We start from the raw sequence: 14,779 nt of genomic DNA on the forward strand, positions 1-14,779 counted from the left end.
GTCTACATGTGTGCCTAGGAAGAAGAGAAAATGGATTTTGGTTAGCAGCTTTTAGTCACTACCATTTTTTTTTTTTGAAAAAAGAAATATAGAAATTTCGACAGTCTAAAAGGCTTTTCTGTTTTCTAAAATAGGAGAAACACTATTGCAAAATGTAACCATTTATTTTGTATACCTTCATATAGCCCATTTCCTTTTTCTCTTTCAAGTTTAAATCTAAGAATTTGAAAGGGTGAAGGACCCTAAAATTCACTTGCCCTTAATTTACACATGAGGTCCAGGGAGGTTTTCCCTGGTCTTCTGAGAAACCAGAAATTGGTCTTCTGAGTCCAATTTCTTGTTGGACTCTGTCTTCTCACCCTCAATGCAGAGGAAACATCTAGTTGGGGAAACACTAGGATCTATGTTTGGAAGTTAGGAAGACACAAATTCAGTAACTGTTGAGAATCATAGGCTGTTGGCATTGGAAGTGGGTGCAAACTTCCCTTCACTTCAAGTTTCTTTCGTAGCATGTTGAGTAGTCATCTAAGTTCTATTCTTTGGGGACATTCAAAACAAGTCTGTTCCCTTTTTTATCTAACACCCCTAGGGCAGTGTTGTGGTTCTCAAGCAGTGTGCTGTGGAGTTCTAGGGTCCCACAAAAGGGTCATCTTCTTGGGCTGGGAGGAGGGCTAAGCCAGGGTCATGTTATGACTTCCATGGGCCCCTTCTTCCATAAAAAATATTAAAAATTACATTTTATGTCTGTATTGGTATACAATGTATAATTATATATTGAAACATTTTATTTGACCTAAAAGTACATTCTTTCTTCCAATTTTGGAAGAAATTAAACATTTTTGTGAGTTCCTAAAAGAATAGTGGGCCCTGCACAGTGCATTCCCTATCCTCACAGTGCATCCACTAAGCTGACCCTGAGCTGAGCTTGCTCACTGCCCCCATCGGAGATGTTAAAAGTGAAAAATGTGTGTCTTAGAATTAATGGTGGAATATCTGTGGATCATAGATGAGGGAACTTAGGATGAGAGAGGGTGACTTAAAAGGACTTTTGGTAGGTAATTGACGGAGCCTGGGCCACTGTTTCCATATCCTGTGCCTTTTCCACTCACCCATCTACTCCTTTACTCACACATTCCGTGTTTGGTAAGGCATCTACTGCATCAGGCGCACTGCACCCCAGCATCCCAGACCACATTTGGTCCTTAGGGGAGGGCAAGATGTGTTGTGTTTGTTTCACAGATGCACCATCTTGGACTCAGAAGCCGGCTGTGGGGTTTCTCCATACTCCTCTTGCTACAGAGAACAAGAATGCAGGGCCTGTTATGCCACTTCCTGGTCCCAGCATCTCTTTGAGCCTGGTATAATGAACAACTTCTATCTTTTAAAGATCTTGAATATTTATGATTCGTGACAAAGTCTAATTATTGTCTCACCTGATCAATCAAATGTAACAGAGAAGGATCTGGGGCACAGTTGATGCCACTTCTTCACTTTACAAATGACTCCTCTGTTGGGGTGGTATATACGTGTCAGGTTCCATGCCACTAGAACTGCTGTTATCCCCACTTTACAGATGGGGAAACTGAGGCTCAGTGAGGCCTCAAGGTTTGAGTCCAGCCTGACTCCAGCTTTCTCTTCTTAATTGGTAAACTCCTCTCCCTCCCTTTTTATGGCTCCCCTCCACTACTTTCCTTTTGTAACAGTTTTTTTCCCCCTTCTTCTAGTTTTGACTCCTATAATCGAAGGTATAGGAGGTTTTTGAGATGAATCAATTCCTATAAATCAGTCAGTGTTCAGTCACCAGGAAAGTTTAGAATTTCACTCACCACCCACATCAGCCAGACCTGAGTAGTTGAAGAGAGCAAAGTTCATTTGTTCCCTGGCTCCCGTGTGGTCAATCCCCTAGAGTCCTTTCAGCCAGCCACCTGCCCGGAGGTCTTCCCTCTGTCACTGGAGAGCACAGAATGGAATCCCTTTCCTTGAAACTTCTGTGGTTGCTGGTATTTAAAGAAAATACATTCATAAAGAAGCCTTTTTATTTCTAAGTCTAAGCTAATTTGCAAGATAGGCAAGTGTTATGGTGAAGCTATAGACGTATCAATATGCACATATATTTATTTATAAGCACACGCAAAGACTTCTGGGAGGGTTCTCTCCAAAGCAGAACTAGCAGTCTCCCTTGGAGAAGAGAGTGGAAATACAGGAGCTCCAATCTTTATGAGAAAATTTCTGTATAGTTTTCATTTTTTTCAATGGACAATTGCTTATTTAATTAAAGAAATTAAACACCAAGAAATATTGTATTATGAAGAAATGGATATGGTCTTGGGTAAAATCCTGTGGCCTTTCTGGGTTCCAGTTTTCTCATTTCCAAAGTGAGAAATTAAATGATCTCTGAGGACACTGCCAAAGCACTAATAGTCTCCAGTTCTTTCCGTTCTATCTGATCAAGTGCAGCCTCTGTCGACCAGATCACCGGCAAGTGTAGGGAATCACTGTAATTTGCTTTTTAAGAGTAAATAAAGTTATAGGCTTAATTTCTTCTTCTCCCAGAAGCAATGAAGCTTTGCATCTGGCTCATTCATTTCACAGACACTTATTGAGCACATACTGTGGGTCCAGAGAGGATTCTAGGTGCAGAGCAGTGAACACGAATGACAAGGGCCCCCGCACCTGTGAGAAACAGTACAGAAAAAAAAAGTATAAAAACATCACAGTCATCACGAGTTAGAATAACTGGTATGTCAGGACCATAGGTGCTGCTCAAGTAGCCTTTCTTAGGAAACATTCGAGCTGACATCTGAAGGGTAAGGATGAGCAGGTGTGCAAATATCTGCAGTGCAAGAAGTTGCATTCCGAGAAGCAGGGCAAGTACAAAGGTCTGGAGGTGGGAAGGGCTTAGTGCATCGGAGGAGGCTGGAGCACAGTGAGTGGGAGTGGAAAAAAGCTGAGTGAGGTCAGAGGGGTCGGCATGGGCCAGGGCCTGCAGACTACCCATCCTATGGTTCTAAGAGCGTTAAATGTCGGTGAAAGATTTTTCGCTGGAGAATTGTGCTCCGATGTCATCAGTGGAGGTGGGGACTTCTGATATATCTTGAAGTAGAACTGTGACAGGTCTCAGCAATGGAGTAGGTGAGGAAAGTGGGGCAAAAAAGGGAGGAAGGATAGTATACAACTAAGAGCCAACCCTGACCAGAGCCCTGCCAGGAACCCACAGTCACAGGTTGGGGCTTGGATCAGTGTTAATTTCAATATCAGTAGCACAGGGAGCTCTACTCAATGCTCCAAAAAAGGGCGGATATATGTATACGTATTGCTTATTCAATTTGCTGTAACAGTAGAAGCTGACACAATATTTTAAGGCAACTATACTCCAATAAAAATTTTAAAAAATGTTAATTTCATTTAAGCATAGAGTCCCTGCTTCAGCTTAGGGTTGAGGAGAAGGGAAGTGTAAGATATGGCCCTGACCTCGAGAAGCTTAAGGTTGTTTTTAGGCTGGTGAGGTGCACACACAATGGCAGCTGTGCGTTAAAAAAGAAGCTTGCAAATTCTTGGACACTCCTTCCATTGAGATGTAGCATCTTCATCCCTTCCCGTTGGCTCTGGGTAAGCTTGTGACTGCTTTGATTGAGAGAGTATAATGGGAGAGATGCCACGTGATTTCTGAGGAAAGATTATAAAGGGAAATGCCTCGTTCACCATCACACTTACGCTTGGAGCCTGAACCTCATGACTATCTGGGAACCACCACACTGTGAGGGAGCGCAAGCCATGTGGAGAGGCCACATGTAGACTCTACAAGTGGCAGACCTAGTCTTTGAGTCATCCCAGTGCAGGTGCCAGATGTGAGGCTAAAGGAACCTGTAGATGATTCCAGCCCCCTGGCTGTGAGCCACGCTTAGCCTTTGAGGCTTCCCACCTGAGGTCCCAGACATCATGGATCAGAGAGGAGCTGGGCCCTGTTCAAATCCCTGCCCCACAGAATCTGATTATTTGAAGTGACTACATTTTGGTGCAGTTTGTTACACAGCAGTAAAACCAGAGTAGCCAAAGTCATTCTGCAAAGGCTATGCACTGTATGATTACAACTGTATGACATTCTGGGAAAAGTAAAACTGTGAAGACAGTAAAAAGATGAGTGTTTGCCGGGAGTGGGGAAGGAGGGAAGAATGAATAGGCAGAACACAGGAGTTTTAGGGTAGTGAAACTATTCTGTATGATACTGTAATGGTGGATACCTTTATCCAAACCCACAGAATGTACAGCACCAACAGTGAACCCTAATGTAAACTATGGGCTGCGAGTGATGGTGATGTGTCATCATAGGTTCATTGATTATAACAAATGTACCGCTCTTGTGGGGTTCTTGATAACGTGGGAGGCTGTGTCTGTGGGAGGGGCACAGTGTATGGGAATCTTTGTACCTTCCTCTCAGTTTTGCTATGAGTCGAAAATTGCTCTAAAAATAAAGTCTTAATAAAAAATCAAAACAGGGCAGCAGTCTAGGCTGGTCAATTTCTTGAGCGAAATATTTAGGAGATCTCAATTTTAGTCCTGGTTTTGCCACAAAATCACTCATTTTAGGTTTTGATTCTAAGCACAGCTTATTTATACCCTTTGGGGATTTGATGTTAACTTCCTTAATGCCAGTCTGAGAGGCCCAGGCGGAGAGAGAGCAGTTTCAGCACCGTGAATCCCCTCTTTGGGGCATTCTGTCAGATGCAGAAGCACCCCATGTTATCAGCTCAGATGGCCTCAATGGTCACAGGGTGGCAGATTTCCCACCTCCCTTTCCTCTCCTAATTCCCCTCAAGGATCTTGGGCCTTGGAAACCAATGTCAGGGAAGACTGTGGGAGTTCTACACTCTGTGCCACTCACTTGTTCTGTGGCAACTGTACAAGTCCTGTTCCTCCTATGGGACGCAGTTCCTTATTTGTGAAACAGAGATTTGGACAAAACAAGAGATAAGAGGTGTGTTTGTCTTTGTTTTTTTGCATGAGAGCCAACTGAGGAAAAGCAAAATGATGACAACGTTTGGAAAATGCTTCTTCTTTCTCTAATTCAAAATGAAAATGACACTTAGAGAACCAAAAGCTGCACGGAAGTTGCTTAACTCCTTCTCCTTGGTCGTCGTAACTAACATTTATTATATGTGAGGACTAGATTGTGCCCAATATTGTGCAAAGTGCTTAACATGCTTGAGGTGGTTTAGTGAAGCCTTTGTGGAAGGCATCTTTATCCCCATTTTAGGGATGAGAGCACAGAGGCTTGGAGAGATTAACTAATTGCCCGATGTTATCCAACTGCCAGGATTTGAGCACAACACCCCATATTCCTGACTCTTAGCTACCATGCCGTCCTGGCTTTCAGCTCGTCCCCAAACATGAAGATCCCTTCCAGAGCTTATGTTTTGAGATTTTGAGATTCTGTGGACTCCCCCTCCCCAGAATTAACTCCTTCATTGGTCTTGGAGAAGAGCTGGGTCTCTGTGAGAGTGGAGGCCAGGTCTTCGTACTTTCACTGATGACCAATTTTTCCTCCCTCCAAAAAACATCCGGGCCATGTGTAGAGGTGGGGCTTCTTCAGCATTCTGTGTCCAGGCTGACCTCCAGCTGCTGAGGATGACAGTGACAGAGGTACCCCGGACCACCTGCTGCCCTCCCGTCCCCAGACCACTTCCTCCTTGGGGATAGGAACCTTTTTCAAAGTCCTCAACTCCTAATGAATGAACAGAACAGAACGATGGCTTCTGACATCAGATAACTTCTGAAACCTGCTAGCCTCATGGTTAGATGGTTAGGCTCTGGGGTCCCACAGACATGGACCCTAATTTTGATTCTTCCCTTTATAACTTTCAGTCTTGGCCAGATTACTTACTTTCTCTTGGCCTCAGTTTCCTCATTTATAATAGGACACTCTCAGCCTCTTACAGCCCAGGTTCTTGTGAGGATTAAGTGGGTAATGGATGAAAATGTTTATTTAACATCGTGCTCATGAAATCTGAGCTAGTATCTTCCTTTTCATCCTGAGGCTGAGGGAGTTGGTGATACTGAGCTGTCTTGGGCTACACTTTAGGGGTAGAGTGATGAGTTAGGGCATCACTAGAACGCAGAGGAGGGATGCAAACCATGGAAGTAATAGTAATGCTCCCTTACAGCTCGTGTAGCCCACTGCATTTTACAAAATGCACACATATGCATAGACGCATACATAGACGCATACATAAACACATATATAGCCTTAGTTGATCCTTCACATGACCCTGGAGAGTAAGGAGACTGTATCACATGATATATTATTGAGACCATGGCCATGTTTACCCAGATGGGTACAGTATAGGAGGAAGTGAGAACTACTTTCACATCTCTGGGAAGAGGGGGGACACTTGGGAGGGCAAACCAAGAACCAGTGCCTAGGGACCGTCTCTAGTTCATATACTGCATTTTTAAAGTCAGAGCAGGCTAAGTGTGGATACAGCTACTTGGAGGAGGTGGTGAGTTTCCACGCTCCTGGAAGTATGCACGCAAGAGGCATGTGTTAGATGGTGACCATTCCGCCCAGCTCTCTAGCTGGCTTTATGGTGAGAGTCCAGGAATCTGGGAAATTGTGTATGGTTAACTCGACAGGTAGAAAATGATAATCCTATGAGTCCTAGACATCCGTGCTCTCTCTGCACCTTCTGCTCCTTGGCATGGGCACGGCTGCACCTTCGTAATAAGATTAGCACGGTAGGGATGTCATTTCTGTGGGACTGCGGCTGCCAATCTGGTCTGCCTGCAGCCTTCTGACTTGAATTCCACAGACGCTTCTTTTTTTTTAAACATCTTTATTGGAGTATAATTGCTTTACAATGGTGTGTTAGTTGCTGCTGTATCACAAAGTGAATCAGCTATACGTATACATATATCCCCATATCTCCTCCCTCTTGTGTCTCCCTGCCACCCTCCCTATCCCACCCCTCTAGGTGGTCACAAAGCACCGAGCTGATCTCCCTGTGCTATGCGGCTGCTTCCCACTAGCTATCTATTTTATATTTGGTAGTGTATATATGCCCATGCCACTCTCTCACTTCGTGTCCCAGCTTACCCTTCCCCCTCCCCATATCCTCAAGTCTATTCTCTACATCTGCGTCTTTATTCCTGTCCTGCCCTTAGGTTCTTCAGAACGATTTTTTTTTTTTTTTAGATTCCATATATATGTGTTAGCATACGGTATTTGTTTTTATCTTTCTGACTTCCTTTGCTCTGTAGGACAGACTCTAGGTCCATCCGCCTCACTACAAATAACTCAATTTCGTTTCTTTTGCATGTATGCTTCTTGCCACTTTGCTCTTGCTGTGCCGGACTGGGAGAGGGATGGGCAGAGATGGCTCTGTGTGCCAGTGTCAAGGTGGGGGGGGGATGGGAAGTGTAGGCATTGGCAGAGTGCCGGCCAGTGGAAGGGAACAAGTGGTAAGATAGATGGGAAGAGAGCAAATGGAATCACACCTGCGGGTGGGATGGTGGCACTCTGTGGGGATGGGGAATGCCGAGTCGAAAGGCAGTGGCACTGCTGCCGCCTGCCTTGGGGGTCCACTGGAGGAGGGGCTTCTGCAGATTTGACCATTTAATGAGTCTTGGTTTTCTGTGGCAAGGAGACAGGCAGACTGCGTGTTGAGAATTTGAAAGCACAGTCCTTCTGAGATGCAGTCCTTGAATTGAGTCGTCCATTTTTAATTCATTAATTCATGGAGTATTAAACATGTGCTAGGCTTGGTGAGGTAGTGGAGTGGAAAGATTTCTGGAGTTGTAGTTAAACGTTCTGGTTTGACTTTGGGCCACCGATTAAATCCCTCTGAGCCTCTGTTTGCTCATGTAAAATGGGGATATGAGTGCTTGCCCTGTGCCCCTCACAGTGTTATTTTGAGGCTGGAATCAGACCATGTGTGTGGCCCTGCAGCAATCCTTTCTTTAGTGGGTATGAGAGAAAAGAGGGCATGATAAAGAACTGATTTTCATTGTAAATCCCCATCTCCAAAAAAGGAAACATGAGCCAGTTTACAAGGTTATGATTCTGGGTTCTTAATAAAGATTGAGCATTTATCTTTCTGCCAGGCTTGGATAAAGGCAAGTTTGGAGCCACACAACTCTGAAATGCAAACTGGCTCCACCAACTGGCAGTTCTGTGATGCTGGCCAAGGGAAGACAGGCAGGCTTTGTGGCTGCCTCTCTGACCACTTTCTTGGGCATGGAAAGAGAGAGTATATGTAACGCCATCAGACACGGGCTGGCTTCTAGAAAGTTATATGACTGAGAAGCCGACACTCTTCTGATCGAATGTCTTTAAATATTTTTCATCACTATATAGAGGACAGAGGCTGTGCTATTAGGGAAGATGGCAGCACCGTCTCTGGTTGCCTATCCCAGAGAGGAATTCAAAAGGCTCCTGGTTCACTCCTAGAAGGCATTCACTGCAACCATCTGGAGGCCTCCCCTTGAGGCATTCTGGTGGCAAGCAGAATCTTCGCCACTTCCTTAAATTTCTGGTGATGGCAACAGAAACATCTGTCAGACCACCCCAGTCTGGCTCTGCCTGCAAAACAGTATCAGTTTTCTTCTTTTCATTCTTTTGTTTGTAGGGCCAGCCCCGAGCCAAAGACATCCTCAAGTTAGCTGATGCATACTTTTGCTTTTTCCCTCCACAGTAGGGGTATCCCATCACCAGCAGCTGTCTGGGGTTATCATTTGATAGAGGACAGAAATGATGAGTCAGGGGTTCATGTGCCAGTCCCCGCTGACCCACTTTTGCTGCTTCTGTGAACCTGGACAAGTCTCTTGACCTTCCTAAGTCTTGGGTTGTAGTTTAGAAAATGGATATAATTATCTCTACTCTGCCCACAGTTCAGGACATTGCTGTGGATCAAGACAGACCATAGCTATGAAAGAGCTTTGTGGCTGCCGAATTCTGTGCCAACGTGAAAGATTGTTATTCCAGAACAACCATCACTTTAAGGAAAAGGTTCAGACAGAGTGACTGGAATTTTGTGTGTGTGTAAGCCAACAGAGTGGGAAGAGATTTTTCAGGGACTTCCGAAAGCTTTCAACTGCCGCCTGCCCTTGCTGGCCTGTTGTATCAGTACAGTTTGCCTCTATCATTTTCTCTTTATATACGCTCATTTATCTCTGCAATCGCCCTCAAATCCTCACGGAATTTAAGCATTTGGCCTGTTTCTTTCCATCAAAGGCAACACATTTAAGGCAAAGTTGATAGCCAACGGTAGGTGTCCAGTCTCTGCTGCAGAACAGAAATAAACATGAACAATAAAAGGTCCCCTTCTCTCTCTGAAAGAATTCAAAGAGAGAGCCGGGTAGAGATAGAGACAGAGGAGTCAGGGGAGAGAAACTAGAGAGAGACCCTCTGCTAATATGCCCTTCCCCAAAGGGTGAAGAAAATAGAATTTTATGGGCAGAAAGGAACCCATTTGAGGCTTTATTGCTTCCTTAACACCATATCTTTTCAGAGAACTTTCCCTTATTTGTGAGTGAACTATCACAGCATCCCCCAGAAGACAGGTTAGCAGGACGGTCTTCTTTTCCCTGACAGCAGAGAACAAAATGGAGGCGCATAGAATCCAGGATGGTGACATTGGTGCCTGCAAATGGGTTTGGACAGGAGAAATTTGGATTCAGTCAAACCTGTCTGAAACCAGTTGCTACCATAGAAACAACTGGTTTGAGCTCAGTTACTGACTTCCTTAATTAGTTATTGTGTGGTTCCTAGCTGGTCACTGATAGATGAATCAGAATTCCTCTTGTTGTCAGAGATGGAAATATAACTCAAAATAGCTTAGGCAAAAGAGACCATTGATTAACTCCCACCACTGAGAAGTCCTGGTAAGGGCTAGCCTCTGGAGCACCTGGGTTCGGGGGCTCAAAGGCCGACAGCACTCTTTCCCTCCAGCCTGCATCTTGGCTTGTCTGAGTTGGCTTTTTTCTCTTCTCCTGCAGAGGAGTCTCAATCTCTATGATTCAGAAGATAGCCCTTGGACAGTTTTAGCTTGGACTCAAAATGTAGGCCCGCTGCTCATTCAAACTGCAGATTAAAAATGTCCCAGGGAAGGATTTTAATTGGCCAGACTTGGGTCACGAGATCATGTCTAGTCCAATCATTGTGGCTGAGGCAAAAAAGGGACTATAATTGCCTGGTCCAGGAATGTGGGGAAGGGCAGGGTACTAAGACTGGCGGCATGACCAGGACCACATGATTACAGGGTAACAGGAGCAGTTCCCCAAAGGAAGGGATGCCAGGTTGCTGAAACCCACAGGTGTTTACTTTCAGTATTACACTGGTTTCTTTCTAATGGTTTTCCCATGGCTGAGAAGTTAGTTTTTATATCATTGCTAAATGGTTTCTAAGCAGTTCATTAGGCTGATCGCTCCATCAAATTAAATTAACAGCTTCTTTCTTTTCTTCCTAAGTGAGTCTGTGTGTGAAGACAGAACCTCTAGGTCACAACCCATTTTTTTGAAAGAAAAACCAAAATCATTGTTTTTTATGATCATAGTTGCAAGGCAAGATGAAGAAAAGGCTAATGGCTATTTTATTTTTTAATATAGATAATTAAATGAAAAAAATCATTTTTTCCTCCCAGAATTGTTTAGATAACTGCTTAAATTTCCACTTCAAACTCCATGTACATCCAAGCTCAGGCTTTTGCGCTGAATGATCAATTTCTGCTGTCTCTTCATGATTGCTTTTTTGGATAACTGCGTTAAAACAAGGGCTTTCTAAATGTAAAAACATAACATTTGCCTTCAGTAACTGTTTAAAAAACTTTTTTAATTAAAAAAATTTTTTGATCCCAATCTCCCAATTCACCCCCCCCCCATTTTCCCCCTTAGTGTCCATACATTTGTTCTCTACGTCTCTGTCTCTGTTTCTGCGCTGCAAACCGGTTCATCTGTACCATTATTCTAGATTCCACATATATGCGTTAATACGCGATACTTGATTTTCTCTTCCTGCCTTCAGTAACCTTTAGCTTTCCATTCGGAATTCTTTGCTCGCCTCCCTGTGCCTGTCCTGTCCTTCAAGTGCCTCTTTGCTATTCCTATCAAAAGGTACTATTAAAAAAAACCCTTGTAACAGGCATTTAAGCACAGTTTGAATTTGCCAGATATTTTTGCCTACCAAGAGCACTTGCAAAGAAACGTAACTTTGTGGAATAAAGGGCTTTGTCCTGGGTAAGGAATTTAGGGAACACAGTAAACACCAAGGAAATGTTTTTGGTTGGGGGAGATTTTTATCACAGTCCTGAAGTCCCACCATCTAGGTATTTGCCTGCTTTATTTAGATTTGAGACTAGTCTTGATTATAATTTTAGCTGCCTTAAACCAAACAAACAGACAAAAAGCAAAAAACAACCCCAAAACAAAAAACCCCCCACCTTCCTCAGATCATGGTCCACTTTATCCAGATACACTTAACTAGCCCTACCTAAAGGGCTAGAAAAAAAAAGCCAGACATTGAGTTGTAGGGTTGTTTGAACGTGAGAAGATCTCTTTGCTGCATGCAAAGTACCCTGGACTTTGAGCCAGGACAGCTAGCTTCTAGCTAGTCTTGGTCTAACCAGGAACTTATGTGGCCCTGGGCAAGTCACTCTCCAGGGCCTCAAGTTTACTTATTTATAAAATATGGTTGGATAAAATAATGATTAGATGGTTTCTAAGGTCCCTACCAACTCTTATTAACTGTTCTGACTCTCATTCATTTATGTAAAACACTCATCCAATGGAAATGCAAGTCTCTCTCCCCCAAGGACATGTGAGCATGAAATCAGACAGTGCATGTAAAATGCCCAGCCCAGAGCAGATGTTCAACAAACCACCACTAATTATTGTACCACGTGGTTCCTGTATCTTGGTGTTTATGGACTGATTTTGTGTCCTGTTTGCTTTGTTGGTAATAGCAGCCTTACTGTGACAATAGTCCAAACACACATATATAGAATCCTTACCTTTAGCCAAGGATCCCCTGCCATGTGATGCATATAAGATACTATTGTCAACATTTCCCATGGGTCAGAAACCCTACAGTCCTTTAAGAATTTAGGAGAATGTTTTGCTGAGGCAGGAATGGTGAACATGTTGCAAAGCAGCTGTCCTTCCTCATCTTGTGTTCATGACTTGCTTTATGAATCCATCATCGTTCCCTTTTACTGAGTACAGACAGGGCCCAGAACCCCTCTCATCACAGTGTCTTTGGTGGCACGATCCCTCTTGGTGCCCTAGAAATCACTGGCTCCTTCTCTGGTGGCTGCATGCGTAGTCAAGCAAATGCCACCCATGGGTGGTGGGTCTCTTTCCATCCGGTAGTGTCCTTCTGGGGCTTTTTATTGGACTCTGTCATGAGGACAGATGGCTTCCTATGATGTGTTCCTGTGTTGTAGGAATTACCAGAATTCTAGGTGGCTGAATTTCTCCTTCTGCCTCTGGGCCTCAGTTGGCTCAGGTACGGAATTGGGGTGGTCATTCTGCCTCACAGGCTTCCTGCTGTGGAGATTAAGTGAGAGGTGTGGCGTGAAATGCCTACACTGTGCCTGGCATATAGTAGATGACTAAAATATGTTTCTTGCTGAACTCAATACCTGATACCTGAGTGAATTTCTTTCCCAGCCCAGAAAACTTCAATTCCCTACTTCAGGATGAGTTAAGTAACAGCTCCCCACGTGCAGTCCAGCCTTCTCTTTGCTTGCCCTGGCTGTGTGGTACCAGCTGCATTAGGAACTTGCCCTTTTTCCCAAACAGGACCTGCCTAATCCTGCCTTCATGCCCTGGCTTGTTCTGTTTCCCCTTCTTTGAAGGTCTTCTCTTTTCTCTATGGCTGTGTAAGGTCTACAGGCACTCAAGGCAACACACACACGGCATCACCTCCTTCCCTGATTTCCCCAAAGAGCATTTCAGCTATACGTCTCCCATTCATCAAGTCATTCAACAAATGATGATTGAGGCTCACTTATGTACCAGGCATTGTGCTGAGGCAGACAAGGTCCCTGGTCTTATGAATGCATCATCTAGATGGGAAGAGATAGCCTTCAGAGTTCCCTTTCTAGAAGCTGGAAAGGCACTTTGCCTTTTTATCCATCTACCTTCGACCTCGTGTTATACTTAATTGTGTTTATGAGTCTTATTTTTCCTTTCTATCAACTCTCCAAGAGACCGGACTATCTCTTATTTGCCTCTGTAGTCCCCATGACATCTGACATCTACCTGTGGACATGGGTGCTTGTTGCCTGTTTGTTAGAAGCAAGAATGTATATTCTGGGATTAAAAATTAAGCTTTGGGGGAATAGATAAGGCTCACCTGTAGGTCCCTCAACTGGTCCTGGCTGTAGAGTCACTTGTAAAAAGAGACTGGCCAGAGTGTGAGCCACTTCTGCAGGCAGAGACCTCTGCTCTCTCCTCAGTCACAACTGTCAGCTCTGTCTAGATGCCTGATGGACTCACCAGCCTTGGCTTCTCAGCCCTGTCTAGATTTACACTGTGGGCTAATTTCCTCTGGCCTCAGCAGTTTCTTCCTTGTCTAAATTGATGTAACTGTTCATCTTCTCTGATGGTTCACCTGACTTAGAATCCTTGATCTTTTTCTATTCAGGCTTGTCTCACTATCATCCGTATCCTGACATGCTACTGAGATGCTATAATTACAGAAGACAGAGTTTCTCAACCACAGCACTATTGACATTTTGGGCTGGATAATTCTTTGTTGTGGGAGGCTTCCCTGTGTGTTGTCGGATGTTTAACAGTATCCCTCTACCCACTAAATTCCAGTAGCAACATCTACCCCCAGTTATGGTAACCAAAAATATCTCCAGACATTGCCAAATGTCCCAGGGGGCATGACATTGCATCTGGTTGAGAACCACTGACCTAAGGCTATACCCAGGGATCTTTGAGGTCAGTTAGATTAATCCCCCTTCTCTCATTTCACAAACAAGGTCACTGAGGCCTAGAGGAGGGAAATAAGTTGCCCAAGATCGAACCACAGATTGGCAGTGATGGAGGCCATAGACTTTGTATCTTTTCTGTCTTAGTCCAGTGCTTTTCCTTAGCATGGTGAAATCTCCTTAAGAGACAGTCAAGTAAAGTGAAAAGGTAGTGACTTTGGAGAGAGACAAACTGGGATTAGAATGGAGATCAAGTCATTGGTTGGCTGCATGACCTTGGGTTCTGAACCACTTTGAGCTTCCATTTCCGCACATGCAAAGGAGGGGCGATAAATTCCCACCTCACAGAATTGTGTTGAGGACTAAATGAGATGTTTGTAAAGCTCTAAAATCTTACCTGGTATGCAGTTAATCTAAGTAAATGCTGGTTCCCTCCTCCCTTGTATGTAGTGTTATAAAAATGGCAAGCATGCTATTGAGGAGAAGTAGAGTTGTTGCCAGCAGGACTCAGTGCCCGTGGAAGATAGGGCTGATAGGCAGTGCTTTCTAGTGGACAATGTTAAAAATGCAGGTAGTGGGATTTGGTGTCTATAATGGAAACAGCCAAGTAGTTTTCCAGTTTGGAAAATAACTGGCTGTGTTGAAAGCTGACTCATTTGACAGAGTGGTTTCCTCTCCCTCTCTTTCCTGAGGATGCTCCTCTGATGATTATATCTTCTCTCTTAACATCCTGTGTCTCTTTCTTCCCCCAGCAGAATGTTATTATTACAGACATGCCTAAAGGGTAAAAAGGAGCATTTAGAGCCCAAGTTGAGGACTGTACCCTAGCCTTCCCTTGTATCAGATGAATA

The sequence above is a fragment of the Aethalodelphis obliquidens genome, unplaced genomic scaffold (assembly GCF_003676395.1).
Source record: "Aethalodelphis obliquidens isolate GAN/ISIS:26980383/991018 unplaced genomic scaffold, ASM367639v1 scaffold45, whole genome shotgun sequence".
NCBI classification, from domain to species: Eukaryota; Metazoa; Chordata; class Mammalia; order Artiodactyla; family Delphinidae; genus Aethalodelphis; species Aethalodelphis obliquidens.